The 20,532-nt window shown below is 46.5% G+C and overlaps 1 long non-coding RNA gene across 1 annotated transcript; it reads right to left on the bottom strand.

The window, feature by feature from the left end:
* Positions 1-6,452: 6,452 nt before the first annotated feature.
* LOC131808202 (uncharacterized) lies at positions 6,453-20,208 on the bottom strand. Its single transcript, XR_009344724.1, has 3 exons — positions 20,113-20,208; positions 10,721-10,883; positions 6,453-8,741 (listed from the first exon to the last, which is right to left on the bottom strand). It is a non-coding gene; the product is annotated as an uncharacterized LOC131808202 (long non-coding RNA).
* Between the last annotated feature and the right edge of the window lie 324 nt (positions 20,209-20,532).

Below are 20,532 nucleotides of genomic sequence, written 5' to 3'. Positions count from 1 at the left end.
CCAGTGATCCCTCCCGAGGCCAGGTCGGAGCTGGACAGGGAAACACATGAACAGCTTTATGTCCTTGTTCAGTACAAGACACTGTTCACCCCAAGCAAAGATCTGGCTCTAATTTGTCCTTGAGGTCCTGCTTTGGGTCAAGCAACAATCAGAGGAGACCTTGGGGGAGGGCAGCGGACAGCCTCACCTGGGGAAGGCCTTCTCTGAAGTTCCTCTTCGGACCCTCTCCAGAGCTGCAGTTCCCCTGAAGTGGGCCTTCAGGGTTTCATTCATTTACAAAGCAAAAAGCCCAGGAAGCTCATGCCCTGGGGGTAAAAGAGACACTGGGCTTTTTCCCCCCTTCCTCTGTTAAGGGGGGGAAAAAACCCTGTCCTAATTCTTAAGGTTATCACCAATGGCACAATGATGTACTATTTCGTTATTTACTTATGACATTATTCATTAACATTTACTGTTATTTTTTCTAAAACAGGATTATTTACCCATAAGCAGCTTTCCCCCTGTTGAAGAACACTTTCTTGAACCCCTTCTTCCTCCTATATTTTTTCCACTGACAACTGCAGTCATCAAGCCCTTGTTGAGCCCTTTCTCCTTGCCAAACACTATACCAAAGACTGTAGTGCAAAAATGAAGCAGACAAGGGGTGCCTGGGTGGCTCAGTGCGTTAAGCCTCTGCCTTCGGCTTGGGTCATGATCTCAGGGTCCTGGGATCGAGCCCCACATTGGGTTCTCCACTCAGCAGTGAACCTGTTTCCCCCTCTCTCTCTGCCTGCCTCTCTGCTTACTTGTGATCTCTCTCTCTCTGTCAAATAAATAAATAAAACCTTTAAAAATAAAGTGAAACAGACAAGATTCTCTGTCTTTAAGAGCTCTCAGCTGAGTGGGAGTGATAGTATGTATCAAATAATTCCATCCCAGCAGGATGAGTTGATACAAGCATGTGCAGAAGGTCCTCAGAAGCAGAGGTGGTCCTGTGGCTAATCCTACCCAATAGTCTTTGAAAGGTCCCCCAATAGTGGGTCTGTGATTAAAGGAGCAAGACTGATACAAAGCGAAGGTCAAGCAAAGCTTTATTTCGCGCCAAGCATCGAGAATCAAACTGACCGTCAAACCGTCCGGTCGGGGCCCTGCCTTACAGTATATCTTTTATAGAGCAAAGGCCATGTGGTTGGGCCTGGCCACACACAGGTGACCAATGAAATTGCACAGTCCTGCTAGGTCACATGTAAGTGACCAATTGAATTACAATTTACCCTATAGTAGAATAGTAGACATTTGAACTAGTCTATCACCTTGGTCAGAATTGGCGCCCAAAAGGCGCCCAAAGGGCAGGGCCCAGACCCCTTGGTAGCTAGGGAGACAGTATGCGGACCCCGGCACTGATTGGATGTCTCCACCTGGCTTGACCCATCCCTGCATTCCGGCTGTTATCTCCACCTGACCTGACCCGCCCTAGTATTTGGGCTTTGTTACCTGGTTTCCCAGACTTGTTTTTTTAAGTAAGTTCCCTGGTGGGGGGGGGCGTTGGGGGGCGGGCAGAGTCAGGATGGAGCTGCTCTGGCTAAATAGGCCCTTACAGTCTTCCTTCTTCCTTAGTAATAGAACTCCCAATTTTTAGTTTGATGTAACACAGAATTAAAGACTATGTATATTTTCCATCCTGCTGGGCAGCTAGACTTGACCATGTGACTAAGTTCTAGCCAATGAGATGTAATTGGGAATGGTGTGAGGATACTTCTAGGAGACCTCCTTAAGCAGCAATTGGCATGTACCCTATCCCCTTACCCCTGCCTCCATCCTGTGGTCTGGGATGCAGATATGATGGTTGGAGCCCCAGTTGCATCTTAAATCACGAGGATAGGGATGTTCTTGGGATGACAGAGCAGTGCACTGTAGGGGGTCTGGATCTCTGACTGCTTTATATTCTAGTCCTGGGCTGCCTCTCTTGAGAATTTATTCACATGAGAGAAAGTAAACTTTTAAATTTCATTTTTATGCCACTATTATCTTGGGTTTTCTGACACATACAACAGAATCTAATCTCCATTAATTCAAAGCCAGATCATAAGTGGCCTGAGGACTTTGAACTTCATTATATGGGCAATAAGCAGCTATAGACAGTTCACTGTGAAGCAAGCTGATGTAGAGAAACAGGAAGAAGCAGTAAAAATGACCCCAGAACTAAGGAGAGGCCACTGAGGTTTTTTTCTATCACTAGACATGAGGAACCCTGATTAGAAGAGAAGGCAGATGAGCATGGTTTGAGATGTGTGGACTTCGAGGTGACTGTGATGATTTAAAAGTCCAAAAGGGAGCTGGAATGGGAGAAGCGAATTTTGAGAGAGAGGTAAGGCCAGGAGCTATAGATTTGCAGTCACTCACATAAAAGTAATAGCTGACAGGCCACCACATGGTTGGACCTTGAGGACTATATGTTCAGAAACCGCTCAGGAACTTCCCAGTGCAATCTGAGTCTGACCCCCTGTATACAGAGGGCAGGGAGAGATTGAAGAAAGAGGCCACTCCGTGTGGGTAGGGGGCAATCTTAGTAACAGCAAAGGGAACTTGTATATGAGGCTTGCCTTGGTAGCAGCAAGATGAATGGATGAACGCACCCACCCTCCACTTTTTTTTTTTTTTTTAAGATTTTATTTATTGGGGGTGCCTGGGTGGCTCAGAGGGTTAAGCCTCTGCTTTCGGCACAGGTCATGATCTCAGGGTCCTGGGATCGAGCATCAGGCTCTCTGCTCAGTGAGAGTCTGCTTCCTCCTCTCTCTCTCTCTTTCTGCCTGCCTCTCTGCCTACTTATGATCTCTGTCTATCAAATAAATAAATAAAATCTTTTTTAAAAAAAGATTTTATTTATTTATTTGACAGATAAAGATCACAAGTAGGCAGAGAGGCGGAGAGAGAGAGAGAGAGAGAGAGGAGGAAGCAGGTTCCTACCTGGGTGGCTCAGCTAGTTAAGTGTCTACCTTCTGCTCAGGTTATGATCCCAGAGTCCTGCGATCAAGTCCCACATCGGGCCTGGGATCCTGATTCTCTTCTGTCCCTCCCTGCCCTGATGCTTGAGCTTGTGCTCTCTCTCTTGCTCGCTAAAATAAATACATAAAATCTTAAAAAAAAAAAAAAAAAGAGGAAAAGAGTTCTAGAGATGGGGTGTGGGGATGGTTGCACAATAGCGTGAATGTGCTCCACTGAGCTGTACATGTACAGATGGTCAGGACGGTAAGAAACAAATACATAGAGACAGGGAGGAAGGAAATGTCTGGTAACTTTTAAGAGTAACAGCTGAAACCCCAGGAGTAGGTGAGGTTTTCCGAGAAAGAGGAAAAAGTGAGCCAGAAGGGCTTACCTTTGAGGAACAGAAGAAGGAAGCTGTCTGAAGAAAGAGAGACCCAACTTTTGTAGCAACATGGACAGGACTGGAGGAGATTATGCTGAATGAAATAAGTCAAGCAGAGAGAGTCAATTATCATATGGTTTCACTTGCTTGTGGAGCATAAGGAATAACATGAAGGATATATGGAGAAGTAAAGGAAAATTGAATTGGAGGAAATCGGAGGGGGAGATGAACCATGAGAGACTGTGGACTCTGAGAAACAAACTGAGGGTTTGGAAGGGAGGGGGCATGGGTGAGCCTGGCGATGGGTATTAAGGAGGGCACGTATTGCATGGAGCACTGGGTGTGGTGCATAAACTACGAATTTTGGAACACTGAAAAATATATAAGTATATACATATATATGTATATACATACTTTTTTTTTTTTTTTTTTTTTTTTTTTAAAGAGAGACTGTTGGCTTGAGAGGCAGGAAGAGAAGGAAAGATTTGATGTCACAAAAGGAAAGTGGGAGAGAATTTGGAACAGGATCGGGACTTCCAGAGGGAAGCAATGTCAGAGAGAGAGGGTTCAACAAACTCTAGCCCAGTTGTTTTGATAACAAAGGAGTCTCTGAGTGCAAGCCACAGGTGTCGATCATCTAAACTGGGTATTTCAAAGCTGGTCAAAGCAAGTGTGATGTCCAGCAAGACCCAGCCTGTGTGAAGAACCCAGGCCCCCATTCCACGTAATTATTTTCCAAGTCAAAGGCTGTCTGCTTGAAGTACGAAGGACCATCCATCAAATCGGAAGGCGGTTCCTGGGCTGATGTGAAAACTGAGAAATGCAGAGTAAAAAGTGCCTGCAGCATGTTGCGGGGAGGGGGTGGGGAATGCTGAGGAAGAGCGGCTAAATGGTCCCAGAAGGAAGAAGATTCTAGAAGAGGATCTGCTCTCTGGATCTACTCACTGTCTCAAAGCTGCTCACTCGATTTTGAGTCAGTCTAGGAAGATGAAATTTAACACTTGATTCATCTGCGGTCACTGTGTACATGAAGAAAAACAAAACAAAAGCGCTTAGTTTTATTTCTGGGAACAAAATTCCTCACAGCTTGTTGGGGGGGAAACCCATTTTCTGTAGGAAAGTACTTTTATAAAACTTCAGGTGGCAGGTATGACTAGAGGCACAGGTTAGTGGGAGGCAAGTGAACAAAAGAGAACATCAAGTGGAACTACATTGGTACCCAGGGAGAGGACAGAGCTGGAGGACCAGTAGGACTGCAGAATGGCCCAAGAATTCCTAAGAAGAGGGGGGTTCTGCCAGTCCATCATTTGCAACTCTTTAGGGAAGATGCACTCCTTTTGTCTCCTCAAACACTCTTAAAGTAGGGAGGTTTGAGTAAGAAGTGAGGAACAGAGAATGAATTCCATGTTGGCACACCAGGGTAGCCATAAAGGGAGACGCCCAAAGCCGGAGCAGACAACTTGGGAACTCACTGGAGACCGGAAGTTGGAACCTGAAGTGACCCTGAGGATGACTCTGCTCGGGTCTTCCCAGAACAGGAAGACCCCAGGCAACATCTGGGGTGAATTACCAGAGAGGACTGGCTCCTGAAACATCTGTGGTGGGGCTTGGGTTTATTGTAGTAGCCAATGAATATTTTTGGCAATCAACCACTTGTATCCTTATTCTGTCCTGTCCTGTCTCCTCCAATCCTACGTAACAAGTTGCACGGATAAGGGAACAGCTCACCATGTCAGGTAAAACGGAGAGATCAAAGAAGAGGGGAACTCAGGAAAGGTCATCAGATATGCAAAACGGCAAGCACTGATGGCATTGGAAAGAGGATTCACAGCAGGATCCCCACGGGTAAGGATGCACAAAGACAGCCCACCCACCAGGTACGGCTCCCTTCCCAGGCATCCCAGAGTGGGCGTTCATGACAATTTTCCAGCCAAAGGGAGAAAAGCGTTTTGAGGAATGGGTCCCTCTTCTTAAGTGGCACAAAGGTGGCTGATGGGTGAGCAACAGCCTTGGTGGGGGCAGAGGCAGACGGCAAGAAGGCTCTGAAGGAGTTGCTGGTGAAGGACACGGACTGAGAGCCATGTCTTTGGAGCTCCTATGCAGGGATGGATGCGTGTTATTTCTCTCTTGCTGCATAACAAATTACTCCAAAACTTAGCAGCTTAAAACAACAAACATGTCTTTGCTTATAGTTCTGGGAATCAGGAAGCGAGGAGCAGTTTAGCTGAGTGATCCTGGCTCAGGGTCTCTCCAAATGCTGCAGTAAAGCCGTCGGCTGGGGCTGAAGGACCCACTTCTGAGCTCATTCATAGGAAGCTGGCAGGCTTCAGTTCCTCGCAGGCTGCTGGGCTGATGGTCTCAGGTCTTCACCACACCACATGGGCTTTTCTGTAGAGTGGCTCACAAGTAGGCAGAATTCCCACCCCCGCCCCCAAATGATTCGAGAGAGAGAGAGGAGAAAAAAGAAGAGATGGAGAGGGGAGAATCTGATTCTTTGAACAGGTCAGTAAGTCTGGTCCTCTTTCAAAGGGAGGGGACTACATATGAGTGTGCATACTGGGAGATGGGGATCGCTGAAGGTCATCTTGGAGGCTGTCTATCAGGATATAAAGGCTCAACCACTGTTTCACAAAGAAGGGAAAAGATTTCTTTCACTCTGGGGGCAAAATCAGTAAAAGAGAACCAGAATTTGGGAAACGTTCCAAGCTCACTTTAAGTAGGGACTAGAATAGTTAGTAGGCTTGTTAGTAACCCGGTGACTGAATCGAGCCAGGTAACAGAAAAAATGGCCAATGGCTGCCCCTCAGCAGGGGTCTGGTCATCTGTCTCAAAGAGCCTTAGCTTTGGTGCCCACACAATTGTCTGCATCTACCTTGTGTAGGTATGAAGGAAGTTCATGAATGCCAACAAAGGTTTGTAATCCAGAGGAGCAGCCCATGCAAAAATCTAAAAAGGCACTCAAAGAAAACAAAGCAGCTCACAGGTCAGCTTTGTTTCTGCTTTCTGTGTGGGCAGACCTGTTCTAAGGAAGCCTGGAGGGAAGAAAATACTCCCCCGGATCAGCCAGTAACAGGCAGCACCCGGAGGTGTCAAGGCCCCCCAGGTGGCTGGGCTTGAGGCTTCCAACTTTCTCTAGAGACTCAAGTTCTGTATGATGAGTTTCTCATCTCACCCTGATGCACACCCACAAGACTCTCTTTCCTTTCTTTTAAACTTCTGGAGCACAGAAAAGCCCTGGAATAAAAAGAGGTCATCTCAACACAGAGCATACTATCGAACTACAGCCAACTCTTCTAGATTGTTCTAGAGGTTCTTGAAATTTCTGAACCACTCTGGAGTTGATTTAATTCCTAGGTTTATATCAAGGGTCTATTATGATGGGTCAGCCTCAGGGTTGCCTCAGAAGAAGTGGTACAAGAAGGGACAGAACTAGAAAGTAGGCCAAGCAGGGATGCTTGGGTGGCTCAATTGATAAGCATCTGCCTTTGGCTCAGATCATGATCCCAGCATCCTGGGATCAAGCCCCACGTCAGGCTCCCTGCTCCACGGGAAGCCTGCTTCCCCCTCTCTAGCCTCCCCTGCTTGTGTTCCTTCTCTCATCCTCTCTCTCTCTCTCTCTCTGTCAAATAAATAAATAAAATCTAAAAAAAAAAAAAAAAAAAAAAAAAAAGAAAGAAAGAAAGTAGGCTAAGCTAGTGGGCGTGGTGGCAGGAAGCTGTCTTGCGTGAGGTGAGACTACGGCTGGGGGTCTGGTCATCAGGGAAGGAGATGTACAGTTACCATGGACCCAAACATCAAAGTTTAGGGTGGAGATGGATGTGAGATCAAAGGGAAGACACACGTAAGCTAGATTCTGTGTAATAGAGCCAAAGCTAATGCTCAACGACTCCAAATGAACAGGAAAGACATTAATATCCCTGGCCAGAGAATAGAGGCCAGGAACCAGCAGGCATTTCTAAAAACAGGAGCCATGTCTGACTTGTTCATCATCCCATCCCCAGTAACTAGCACAGGGATAAATTCAGGTGCTCAGGCCGAGCAGGAGAACACAGTGGTGTGGGTCATCCACGTAGATACCCATAAATCACTATCTGGGGCCCGAGGTGGGCATCAGGAAACCAGCACAGAATAGTACAGATCCAGAGGCTGGGAAAAGCAGCTCAGGATCCAGAACAGGGCAGGTAGGGGCCACCTAACATGAGCCCGACCAAGTTGTGAATGCTGATTATCCAAGGCATTCTCAGGATTAATTATAGAATTAACTAATTCTAGGATTAATCATTTTAGGCAGCCTTTCTGCTTCTGCTAGACTGAGGACTGGATCCAGGCTTGCCTTGCTCATTGGGTAGCCCCTGTTCTAGCACAAAGCCTTTTACGACAGAAGTATTCTGTAAATGTGTGTTGAGGAATCCACTTTTCCCAGAAATAAAAATGGGAATCTGCAAGGGGTAAAGTAACAGGTCTAGGACACAAAAGGCTTAGTATGAAAGTAGAAATATTTTTCTTCCAGGTAAAAGGGAGTCAGGGCAAGCCAGCTGAGCCCAGACCTCAGATTGAGAACAAGCAATGAGCTGTCAACCTTCTATTACTCCACGTTTCTCACCGTGTCTCCTGGGTCTCCTTCAGAGGACAGCAGCCATGCACTGTTCCCAGGACTGATCTCCAGATTATGGATATGTGTAGTGGGGTGGCCTTGAGCAAGTCACTTAACCTATCTCTCTTAGAGCCTCACTGTTTCCTCATCTGTACCGGGCAGAAGCTTTTTAGTTTGATGTAGTTCCACTTGTTGACTTTTGCCTTTGTTGCCTTTGTTTTTGGTGTCAAACCCCAAAAGTCATTGCCAAGACTGATATCAAGGAGCTTACCCCCAGTGTTTTCTTCGGGGTGTTACAGTCTTACGTTCAAGTTTTAATCCATTTTGAGTTGGGTTTTGTGTTTAGCAAAAAATACAGATCCAGTTTCATTCTTTTGCATGTGGCTGTCCAGGTTTCCCGTACTATTTACTGAAAAAACTATCCTTTCCCCATTGTATATTCTTGGCTCCTTTGTTGAAAATTAATTGATCATATATACATAGGTTTATTTCTGAACTCTGTTCTATTCCACTGGCCTATATGCCTGTTTTTATACCCGTTCCACATGGTTTTAATTACTATGGATTTGAAATGTAGTTTGAAATCTAGAAGTGTGAGGCCTCCAACTTTGTTCTTCCTCAAGATCGCTTTGGGTATTCAGAAGCTTTTGTGATTTCATACAAATTTTAGGATTGTTTTTTCTATTTCTGTGAAAAATGCCATCAGAACGTTGATAAAGATTGCATTGACTCCGTAGATTGCTTTGGGTCACATGGACATTTTAACAGTATTAATTCTTCCCATCCATGAACATAGGATATCTAAAGAAAACCATCAACAATATGAAAAGGCAACCTGTAGCATAGGAGAAAATATTTGCAAACCACATATCCAATAAGAGGTTCATATCCAAAGTATATAAAGAACTCACACAACTCAAAAGCAAAAAAAAAAACAACCCAATTTAAAAATGAGGGAAGGATCTGAATAGATGGTTTTCCAAAAATGACATGGAAATAGCCAACAGGTGCATGAGAAGGTGCTTGACATCATTCATCATCAAGGAAATGCAAATAAACCAAAACCACAGTGAGATGGCATTTCACACCAGTCAGAATGGCTAGTCTCAGAAAAAAAAACAAAAACAAAAAACAGATAACAAATACTAGCAGGGATGTGAAGAAAAGGGAACACTTGACTACTGTTGATGGGAACATACATGGGAACAACCACTATGGAAAACAGTATGGAGATTCCTTAAGAAATTAAAAACATAACTACCACATGATTCCCACTTCTGGGTATATATCTAAAGGAAATAAAACTATTATCTTGAAGGGATGTCTGCACTCCTATGCTCACTGCTGCATTATTCACAATAGTCAAGTTATGGAAACAACCTACGTGTCTGTCAGTGGATAAATGAATCAAGAAAATGTGGCCTATTTGTACAGTAGAATATTATTCTGCCTTAAAAAAAAAAAAAGAAGAAGGAAATTCCGTCATTTGCATCAACATGGATGCATCTAGAGAAAATCACATTAAGTGAAATAAAGCAAAGAAGACAAATACGGCATGGTACCACTTACCCGTGCGATCGAAAAAAAAAATTTTTTTTAAAGATTGAACGCCTAGAAAGGGAGGGTAGAGAAACAGTTGGCAGAGATTGGAGGTGGGAGAGAGAAGGAGAGGCTGGTAAAAGGGTAAGAATTTTCAGCTATCAGGGGCGCCTGGGTGGCTCAGTGGGTTAACCCTCTGCCTTCGGCTCAGGTCATGATCTCAGGGTCCTGGAATGGAGTTCGGCATCGGGCTCTCTACTCAGCAGGGAGCCTGTTTCCCTCTCTCTTTCTGCCTGTTTCTGCCTACTTGTGATCTCTATCTGTCAAATAAATAAATAAAATCTTAAAAAAAAAAAAAAAAAGAATTTTCAGGTATCAGATGAATGAAGTCTGCGGCTCTAAGGCATGACACAGTGACTACCTTTGATAACACTGTACTGTACGACCAAAATTTGCTGAGAGTAGAACTTCGATGTTCTCACAAAAATAAATAAATAAATTCATGAGGTGAAGAATGTGTTCATTAACTCACCAGGGAAAAGCCTTTCGCAGTGTATCCATATAGCAAATCATCACACTGTACCTTTAGATACCTTACAAATTTTATACCGCCAAGAAAGCCGGAAAACAAAACAATCTCCTTCTGCCTAGAAGGAAGGCAGTAGACTAGAAAGAAGATGGGTGGTTCTCTTTCTTGTCTGATATTCTGTGAGTCAGTGATTCTGGCCTGTTGGGAAGGAGGCTACAAAAGAGGACCGACCCCCTGGGAATATAGGCGGGCGGCTCACCAGCTTCTGAGGAGAAGTAGAGTGGGCCTAGAAGACATGCCTGGTACACACCCTCTCTGTTCTGTTTCCATGGAGTCTGGTTCTCCTGGAACACTGTGTCTGTGGAGGAAGGGAAGCATGTTTCCTGTAGGCAGTTGCTTATGCTTCCTTGGTCCTCTGGAAGAGGCAGCATGACGAGGCCGGAAGCTCACTGGGCTTACAAATGAGAAGAACTGGCTGTTGGTGCCAAGCCAGGCGTATGAGCATGGCATCTCCGTTTGCTCATCTGTACCTCACAGAGGACCTGCCCTGCCCACCTCCTGAGACTGTTGGGAAAAAGCCTCTCCAGAACATTAACAGGTGTATAACGCTGTTAGGACACCCTAGTCAAAATGGCCAGTAGGACAGGAGAAAATGTGGGGGTAAATGGGCCATAGTCTGGAGACACACGAACGACTTCTGAAACATTTGTACCTTCTAGAAAATTAAGAAGAAAGCTCGTCTTTGCGAGTCCGTCTGGTAAGAGACAACATGGAGTGGTTGTTGAACAGGTAATGCTGGAGGACCGCAGTTCCAACTTTGCCATTTTTCTAGCCGAGTGAATCTGTATACATCACTTCAGTCTCAGTTTTCTCATCTGTAAAACAGGTGTAATATTCTTACCCTTGCTACTGCCCAAAGTTGTCACTGGATCAAGTAAGGTCATGTTCCTAAAAGTGTGGCCCATTATGAAGGCACACACGCGGGTGTCCGTGCTTCTGCCAGGGTTGGATACTTAGCAAAGACTGAGCCAGTGAGACACATCCGGCCTTCATCGGTGAAATAGACACCTTCAGGAGAGGGTCTCACCTGTGTCTGAAACTGTAAGGCCTCATCTGTGTCTGAAACTCTCTTCTCCTCCCAGGCTTGGAATCCTTCCCATTAGAATCACTCCTGTGGGGCACTTTCAGATAAGAGATAGCTCAGAGCACCAAGGTATCCAGGCAAGGGGCAAGGAAGGCTGGAATCCCACCTCAAGTCCACCGAGTGGGGCCTGTGCCTGCCTGCAGTATTCTCGAATTCTCATAGGCAGCCTGCCCTATGGACCAGTACATACCTCACCTGGCTGTTAGGAAATAAGCGATCTGGGACTAAAGGAACAATGCTTCTCTGGAACAGGAGGGTCACTTCTGCCCTGCCTCCCATTAGTAACTAGAGCTCTGGGAAGAGAAAATGCCAACCAGGGAACTTGGTCTATGTGTCTGTTGCAAACCTTAGCTCTCAAGGGTAGAAACTGTCATCCAGGAGGGAGGTAGCACGATGGTACCCAGGCAGGAAGCCCAGCATTAGCCCTGGGAGCCGAGAGGCATAGGTAAATGCTGGTGAGGGACCAGAGCAGCAAGCATTCGTTCTAGAGGGTTCTAGGGGGAAGAGGCAATGAAAGCGAGCTGGACCAACACCAGACTTACCTGACCTCATACTCTCGCTGAAGGTCAGTCCCTCTGGCCCAGGCTATGGGGGAATAACTCAGTGTTATATTACCTGAGAGGTCATAGGGCTCCACTTCTGACCTCAGAAATGAGCCCTCAGCTTGCCCCCAAATTGCTTGTTAGAGCCCTTCCTGCTCCCCCACCGCCCCTTTTGGCAACACAGTCAGACCCTGAGCCCTGCTGGGTAGTTTCAGTCAACAGGAATAAGGAGCTACAGCCACTCCAAGGTCAAAGTGTCCATGCGGACTCTGGTGACTTCCGTGCCCCTCCTTTCTCTCCAGATGAGGCACCTCATTGTCTGAGACTTGTGAATCCTCCAGGGAGTTCTGGGAACGAGAGGCTGGGCAATAAACAGAGACAGCGAACACGCCACCAGGGGAGGGAAGGAGGTTTTCCTGCAGGGATGGCTGCACAGTAGCCCAGGGCGTAGTTTCCTGCCAACCTTGGCAGGGCAGCGTCACAGCCAAGGGCACACTCACCTCACAGCAAGAAGGTGAGTCTGCAGGCAGGCAGCTTCTCCAGCTTTCTAGACAAGCTGACAGGACACAGGAAAGGGTTTTCTTTTGGTTGAATGAAGGTTCTAACCTCACGTTGCCCTCGGGTGCCCATCCCCTCACCTTTGAGTCTGAGACACTTATCCATGGAGAGAAGGCAAAGGAAGGAGACAGGCACAGGGCAAACTGCACACCCTCCCTGGACCCCTGATTTTGAGGAATAGGGAATAAAAGTCTGTTTATTATAATAAAAGACCTTGTTAGTGTGGATAAGACCTAGATGTGAAATCTTTACAGCATTTTCAAAGGCTCCTTTAATTTTAAAGCAAAATTGATCTTGGGGCACGTGGGTGGCTCAGTCAGTTAAGCTTCTGACTCTTGATTTCAGCTCAGGTCATGATCTCAGGGTCGTGAGATGGAGCCCTGCGTTCCCCACTGAGTATAGAGCCTGATTGGGATTTTCTCTCTCTTTCTCTCTGCCTCTCTCACCCCACTCATGGGCTTTCTCTCTCTAAAATGAAAAAAAAAAAAATTTTTTTTAATTTAAAGCAAAATTGATCTGAAGACCAAAGAGCTCTTTTCAAGAGCAGATATGTTAACACAACAGTGCTGATGATCCTTCCAGTCCTACTTATAGCCTGTTCACATTCTCACACTATTATCTGTGCTTTTTGATATTTTGAACATCCACAAGGTACTAGGAAAAAGAAACACTCAGCCATGTTCTCCCAGTCACCTCATTGAGGGATTCTCTGGCTTTTTAATCTGTTCTGAGGCTCTCAGAATAGATCGCCACGATGCAGGCCACCTCTAACATTTGTGGGGCGCAGCACAATAGTTCAAATGGAGACCCCTACACATACGTCTAATATTTGAAACTTGCAGACCAAGCTAACAAGCAAATAAAATACGTTATACCATCCTATCCTGACAAATGCATATTCAGTGACTTAGAAGTCCACATGCAAATGCAGAACTCTTATCCACCTTGGAATTCTGCTGTACTGAGAGAGCCTGCCCCCAAATTCTTATCCCTGGGCTCATGGACTCCTCTTCCTATCCCCATTTCCCCCTGCCCATGTCCCAAACTACATGTCCAACCTCTAACCACACTTCCTATCAACAGCCATCCAACTTAGCACTCTCTGATCTAGGGGAGCACAGACTGGCCATACTGGCTTTGCTCTCTGTCTTTGGTAGGATGGACCTAGAAAAGAGGCCTGAAGAAGACTAGAAGTAGGTTTGGGGCCATTTGGTCTGGGAATTCTAGGTTCCCTAAAGTTTCCCTAGGTATCTAGAGAACTTTCTCAAAGAGGGACATGGACTCTAGTTAGTCACAACTTCCTGGCCCTGTGGACTCCTTACTCATAAAGAGAGGCATGGCTGGAGGAGGGTGGTTGGGGGGGGGGTGGTCCTCTAAATTCCAGAGCCAAGGGTAGGAGAGGGCATCTCAGGGTATTACACCACTGTTAAAATGCCCGTACTACCAATGGCAATCTACAGATTCAATGCAATCTCTATCAAAATTCTAATGACATTTTTCACAGAAATAGAAAAATCGATTCTAAAATCTGTATGGAAACACACACATACACACACAAAACCAAAAAGCCAAGGCAATCTTGAGAGAAAAACAAAGCTGGAGATACCATTTCAAACTATATTACAAAGCTTTAGTAATTAAAACAGTATGGTATTGGGGCACCTGGGTGATTCAGTAGATTAAGCATCTTGATTTTGGCTCAGGTCATGATCTCAGGGTCATGAGATTGAGCCCTGTGTAAGGCTCCTGTGTAAGATTCTCTCTCTCCTTCTCCCTGGGCTGTTCCCCCCACCCCCACCCCAATCAGGCTCTATCCCTTTCTCTCTATCTCCCTCAAAAAAGAAAAAAGTACAATAATGGCATAAAAACAGACACATAGAGAAATGAAACAGAAGAGAGAGCCCAGACGTAAACCTGACGTATATGGTCAATTATTTTATGACAAAGGAGCCAAGAATACATGATGGGGAAAGGACAGTCTCTTCAATAAATGGTGTTGGGCAAACTGGACAGCTACATGCAGAAGAATGAACCTGGACCATACTCTTACACCAGACATAAAAAGTAACTCAAAATGGATTAAAGACTTGAATGTAAGACCTGAAACCCTAAAGCTCCTAGAAGAAAACATAGGCAGTAAGCTGCCTGGTCCTGGTGACGATTTTTTGTATTTGACACCAAAAGCAAAGGCAACAAAAGCAAAAATCAACAAGTGGGACCACATCAAACTAAAAAGATTCCACACAGCAAAAGAAACCATCTAGAAAATGAAAAGGCAACCTCCTGAGAGAATATTTATAAATTATGTATCAGACAAGGGGTTAATGTTCAAAATATATAAAGAATGCAATAGCAAAAAAAAAAAAAAGAAAGAAAAGAAAAGAAAAAAATCTAATCGAGAAATGGAAGAGGATCTGAATAGATCTTTTTCCAAAGAAGACATTCAGATGGCCAACAGGGACATGAAAACATCAATAATCACCAGAAAAATGCCAATCTGGGACGCCTGGGTGGCTCAGTGGGTTAAGCCTTTCCCTTCGGATCCGGTCATGATCTCAGGGTCCTGGGATAAAGCCCTGCATTGGGCTCTCTGCTCAGTGGGGAGCCTGCTTCCCTTTTTCTCTCTGCCTGCCACTGCACAAGCCTACTTGTACGCGCTCGCTCTCTGTCAAATAAATAAATAAAATATTTTTTTAAATCTTAAAAGAAAGAAAAAAATGCAAATCAAAGCCACAATGAGATATTACCTCGCAACTGTCAGAATGGCTATTAGCAAAAAGACAAGAAATAATAAGCATTGGCAAGAATGTGGAGGAAAGAAAACCCTTGTGCACTTTCGGTGGGAAGGTAAATTGGCGCAGCCACTACAGAAAACAGTAGGGAGTTTTCTCAAGAATATAAAAATAGAACTACCATATGATCCAGCAATCCCACTTCCGGGTATGTTTTTGAAGAAAGTGAAAACATTTGCTCAAAAAGATACCTGTGTTTCCATGTTCATTGCAGCATTATTTACAATAGTTAAGATAATGGAAACAACTTCAGTGTCTATTAACAGAGGAAAGGATAAAGAAGATGTGTCACACACACACACACACACACACACACACACACACACATACAATGGGATATTACTCAGCAATGATAAAGGAAACCTTGCCATTTGTGACATGCATGGACCTTGAGGGTGTTATGCTAAGTGAGATAAGTCAGACAGATAAAGACAAGTACCCTGTGATCTCACGGATATGTGGGATCTAAAAAAAGACAACAATGCAAGCAAGCCATGGACACAGAGAACAGACTGATGCTGGGGAGTAAGGTGGGTGGAAAGGATGAAGGGAGTCAGAAGGTTAGAAACTTCCAGTCATGAAATAAGTCATGGGGATGGGACGTACCGCACGGGGGCTCTCATGAATAACACTGCATTGCATATCTGAAAGTTACCAAGAGAATAAATCTTAAAAGTTCTCATCACAAGGAAAAATATTCTGTAATTACATATGGCGACAGATGATATAACTAGAGTTATCGCGGTGATGGTTAGAAATATATGCGAAGAACTCATCATTACGTTATATACCTGAAACTAAGATAATGTATGTCGATTATACCCCCATTGAAAAAGGAAGGTGTTATTGTTATGTTACGTAAAGCCTTAATCCAGGAACTTGGGGTGTTCACCCAGGTCACTCCCCATATGACTCTAGGCAGGCTGCTTCAACCCTCTGGGGCCCAGTGTCTTCATCTGGAAAGCATGGGGTTTGAGTCAAGATGTGTTAAGTTCCTTTACAGAACAAAAATCCATGCTTCCCTTCTAAAGTGAGTTCTAGGGATACCTGGGTGGCTCAGTTGGTTAAACCACTGCCTTCAGCTCAGGTCATGATCCCAGGGTCTTGGGATAGAGTCCCACATCAGGCTCCTTGCTCAGCGGGGAGCCCGTTTCTCTCTTTGCCTCTGCCTGCCACTCTGCATGCTTGTGCTCTCTCTCTTTCTCTCTATCTGACAAACAAACAAATAAATAAAATCTTTAAAATATATATATCTTTAAAGTGAGTTCTAATTACACGGATGGAGTCCCTACCATAGGCCAGACCCGGCGGTGAGTGCTTCTGCACCCAGATCTTGTTTAGTCCGTCATTCCGTCACTGCACACAGACAAGGGCTGTGTCCACGTTGGAGAGCCCACAGACGGCCAGATTGAATGTGATGCAGTGCTAAGTGCATGGGCACCCAGGAGGGAGCGCCCACGATCTGAGGCGACACACAGGCCACCTGCAGCAGCAGTCCTGGGGGGCAGGGCAGAGCGGCAGACACTACATGGAAGACCCAGGGGACAATGGATGCCTCCAGTCTAGGCTACAGGTGGGCAGGAGCTGTTCAGGCCTGCAGTTCAGACATGATTCCAAGCCCACAAAAAGCAACTGAAAATTCCTGGGCTTATTTGGTCCTGAAGGGAAAGATCTGGAGCAGGCCAAGAGCAGTAGTGGGGAAGGGGAAGCAAAAATGGAAGGAGCCATAAAGGTTGATGCCACAATCCTTGTGGGAAGACTGAGGCCGGCCTGCAGGTGTCTAAGAACAAGTCTTCTCAACCCTTTTTGTTTTCCTCCGCTTCCCCAATGCCTCACAGCCCGAGCCTTACAGACGTCCCCTGTTCTTGAGGGCCTGTTGACCCACATTCCACTTCCCCTTGGTTAGTTGACCCTCCTCAGATCACAGCTTCCTATTTGACCTTGAGCAAGTCTCTTACTTGTCCAGGCCTTGGTTTTCTCAGCTGTAAAATGAGCCCTTCTGAGGACTAAAGGAAAGAAGACCCGTTAGTGCCTGACCTAAGCGGTCATAGTTGGTACGTATTACCATCATTTTTCTCTCAAATGGGAACAAGAAAAGGAGAGTGACCAATGGGGAGCCAGATCAGCCCTGCTGTCTTCCCTAAAGGGACAGCTGGGCCACTCCTCCCTGTAGGAGAGAAGTCTTGGGGCCTGTCACATCAGGCCCAGGATAGCTTATAAGTCACACAGCAAGCAGCCAGCCAAGTGCACGACAGGTTCCAAGGCCTCATCAAATATTAACGCTGTGTATCATGTCTTCGGAACATAATACGCCCCTTCGCAAACAGAAGCCTGACCTTCTCTGACCCCTGAGGAGGCTTCTTCTAAGTGGCTGCCCATCTAGTTAATCGTCAGGGGCCAACATGCTGTGGGCCAACCCTTCCTCGGCAGGATGAAAACTCCACTGTCTGCTTTTGGGTTTTTCCTGCTAACCCAGTTCCCCAAGCAGGGAGGAGGAGATGAAAAGGAATGTTGGCAACACCCTCTCTGTGCCCAGCGCCAGACAGAGGGCCAGGCAGGCGTGATCAGATTCCATGCCCACAGGAACCCCATCAAGTGGGAAGTGCTGGCAACAGTTCATAGATGAGGGCCCTGGGGCAGAAGGGGCTGATAGGCAGCCCCAGCAAGCCCACAACATTTGTCCAGCATGGAGCTGAGATTTAGAATGCCTCTAAAACCCATGTGCTTCAGCCAACGCCAGTCAGGATATGGAAGCTAAGAAAGGGGAGAGATGCCCACAACCCTGGCGGGTTCCTGGGACCACTGCCTGGGGTCAGACCCACTTAGAAAACTAAGCCCCAGCACGGAGCAAAGTCAAAACTGTAAGTTCTACTGGCCCCCGCCAAGCAATCCCTGCCCAGATCCCCTCTTCGGACCCTCAGAACCAAATCTTGGGTTCAGCGTCTTTGCAAACAAAATGACATTTATTTCTTAAGAATCCCCATTAATAACCAACATTTACTGAACCGCTCTGTGATAGGGCCCTGTGCCAGGCTGGGGCAGGACAGGACGGAGGAGTAGCCCATCCATTTCTTAGCACAGCTGAAAAACAGGATTGCCCTCACATTTTGCATAATCCACTCACAAGTCACAAGAATCATCATGATAATTAACTTTCATAAAATGCATCTGAGTTAGACATTAACTCCACAATAGAGCACCTGCAAAGGAATATCACGCATCTTGTGTGATCTCTGACAAGCCTGTGAGTTCAACAGGGGTAACGTGAGGCAACGTGGCCACAGAGTAGTTAAGTGACTGTCCCCGAGTCCCACAAGCTAGTCAGTGGCTGAGTCAGGATGCGAACACACGTCTGTCTCACAAATTATAGGAATCACCATGTAGACCCAGCCATGTGAGAGATTAAAAAATAAAAACTAAACATCGAGGCACAGAGAAATGACATGGAATGGCTTGCCCGAGGTCACCCCGCTCGCTGGGATTTGAACCCACAGAGTCTGGTTCCGGAGGCTCAGTGCTTAACTATGACTCTCTTTCCCGTAAGAACTTGTTTTCTACACCAAGTCTCCCTCCCCAGGGAAGCAGAAACCTAAGTTCTGTCACTTCGTGATTCTTCTTGCCTTTTCTCTGAGGTGGCCAGGAGTTCTGGGGGGCTTGCAAAGCACCAAGGGGGCATCTCATCCACAGGTTGGTCTGGGGTTCACTGACACATCTAGACCTCAGTCGACATGCCCCACGCGGGTTGCCCTAGCTGTTCTCTCTGTTCCTGTCCTTCCATGCGTAGGGCAGGGGACTCATTCCCCTATTATTCTGTGCCGCACTGGGCCTAGGAAGTTCTGTGAGGCCATTCAAGGCCTGAAGTCATCCCCTTAGAAGGCCTTGCCACCTGCAGGTCCTCCCCTCTCTCGCCCCCCAGCTCAGTTCTCTTGCACTTCCTCAGGGGTTTCCCCCAAACCCCCTGTCTGTGCCCAGAGTCCCCTCAGGGATCCTAAAGTTTATGGTGTGCCCAAAACAAGATGCCTTCATTTCTTCCTTCACCCTGAAGGAGCAGGAGGCTGGCTGAGGACAAAGCAAAGGCTGGCGCCTTGCACCCCCCCTTCACCCGCTCCCCTCCATATGTTACTCTATTGGCATTTCAACCCTGCCACATCGCCCCCTGAGGTGACAGGTTCAGAAAGGCCAGGCTGCTTGGCATTGGGGGAGGTTATAGCAGGTGAGGGAAATCGTTGGAGAGGGGAAAAACAAAAACAAAAAAACTTTGAGTCATACCAAAAAAAAAAAAAAAAACCATATTGAAGGAGATCTGAGAGAGTGAATTTCGGAAGACTTCACAGAATAAATGTCTGAGGACGTCTTAGAGCAATGAAGCTTCTGTCAACAGAGAGGAGAAGAAAGAGGACTGTTTCTCCCTGGCAAGCCGAGGGATACCAGTCCTCACAGAGCCAGAGAGGTTGAGCGGCCATGTCCTGCATGCTCACATCAGAGCAAAGGTAAGAGCCCAACATTAGTCATTCCTAAGGCCCTACTCTGTGCTTGGTCCCGGGGGATTCAGATTCAGCTGAGAACAACAATGACACAGAAGATGAGCAGCAGGCCCAGGACACGTGACAGGCCGAGAGGGCCAGCATTCCAGGTGGATGCCCTGGCCACCTGTCCTCCCAGAGCGAGGGGAGCCCGTGAGGTCCCATAGGAAGAGTTCCGGGCAGCATGCCCGCCCACAGGCAACACCCACAGAACAGCGGTTGTTCTCATGTTTACCCCGGTCTTGAGGCTTCGCCACTCAGAAGCCGCTCACCGTTTGGGCTCACAGGGGCACCTCTGCTCTAGCCAGAGGCCAGGCAGAGGGAGTCAGATACTCTCCATCACTCTCAGTGTCCCCCAAGGACCGGAAGTCCCCTTGTGCCTGAGGCCCCACGGCCCAGACATTAACCTTGGCTCAAGCACTCTCCAAGGCCCCGGAGCCTAGAGTGAAACCTGCTTCCCAGCACGACTCCCACATTCCTTCTGGGTGGAATGCCTTTATATGGCCAGGTCCCGTGGACAGAGGTTTCATTAACTCTTTACATACCTTTACAGAACCCCCTAAGGGAGAACAACTCCTCCACTATCCTCAGAAAATGCTGCTGCTGAAAGGATGTTTTTCTTTGATAAGTATCCCTTCTCCTTTTGCTGAGATCCTGTAGCAGCACCCAGCCGGGGGGGGGAACGTCTGAGCACTTGGCACAGGACTGAAGAGTCAAGGAGAGCTTGTTTCCTTGGGTTTGTAGTTGGCAAGACTGTTGCGCGCCTGCTACGCACAAAGCAAGGTATGAGGTTGCGGAAGGCTGTGGAAAAGATAAAATTCTTGACTTCCAGGGAGTTCCTCACCCAAGAAAGTAAATCAATACTGGTGAATAATAAGGAACAAGTCACTTTGTAAACAGCATGGGCTTTAGAAAAAAGAAGTCACCTGCAAGGAAGGTGACCCCCTTGACCATCAGACACACAT

This window comes from Mustela lutreola, chromosome 9 (genome assembly GCF_030435805.1).
Source record: "Mustela lutreola isolate mMusLut2 chromosome 9, mMusLut2.pri, whole genome shotgun sequence".
NCBI classification, from domain to species: domain Eukaryota; kingdom Metazoa; phylum Chordata; class Mammalia; order Carnivora; family Mustelidae; genus Mustela; species Mustela lutreola.
The sequence above is the reverse complement of the archived record's forward strand: the minus strand, read 5'-3'. Positions and strand labels throughout refer to the sequence as shown.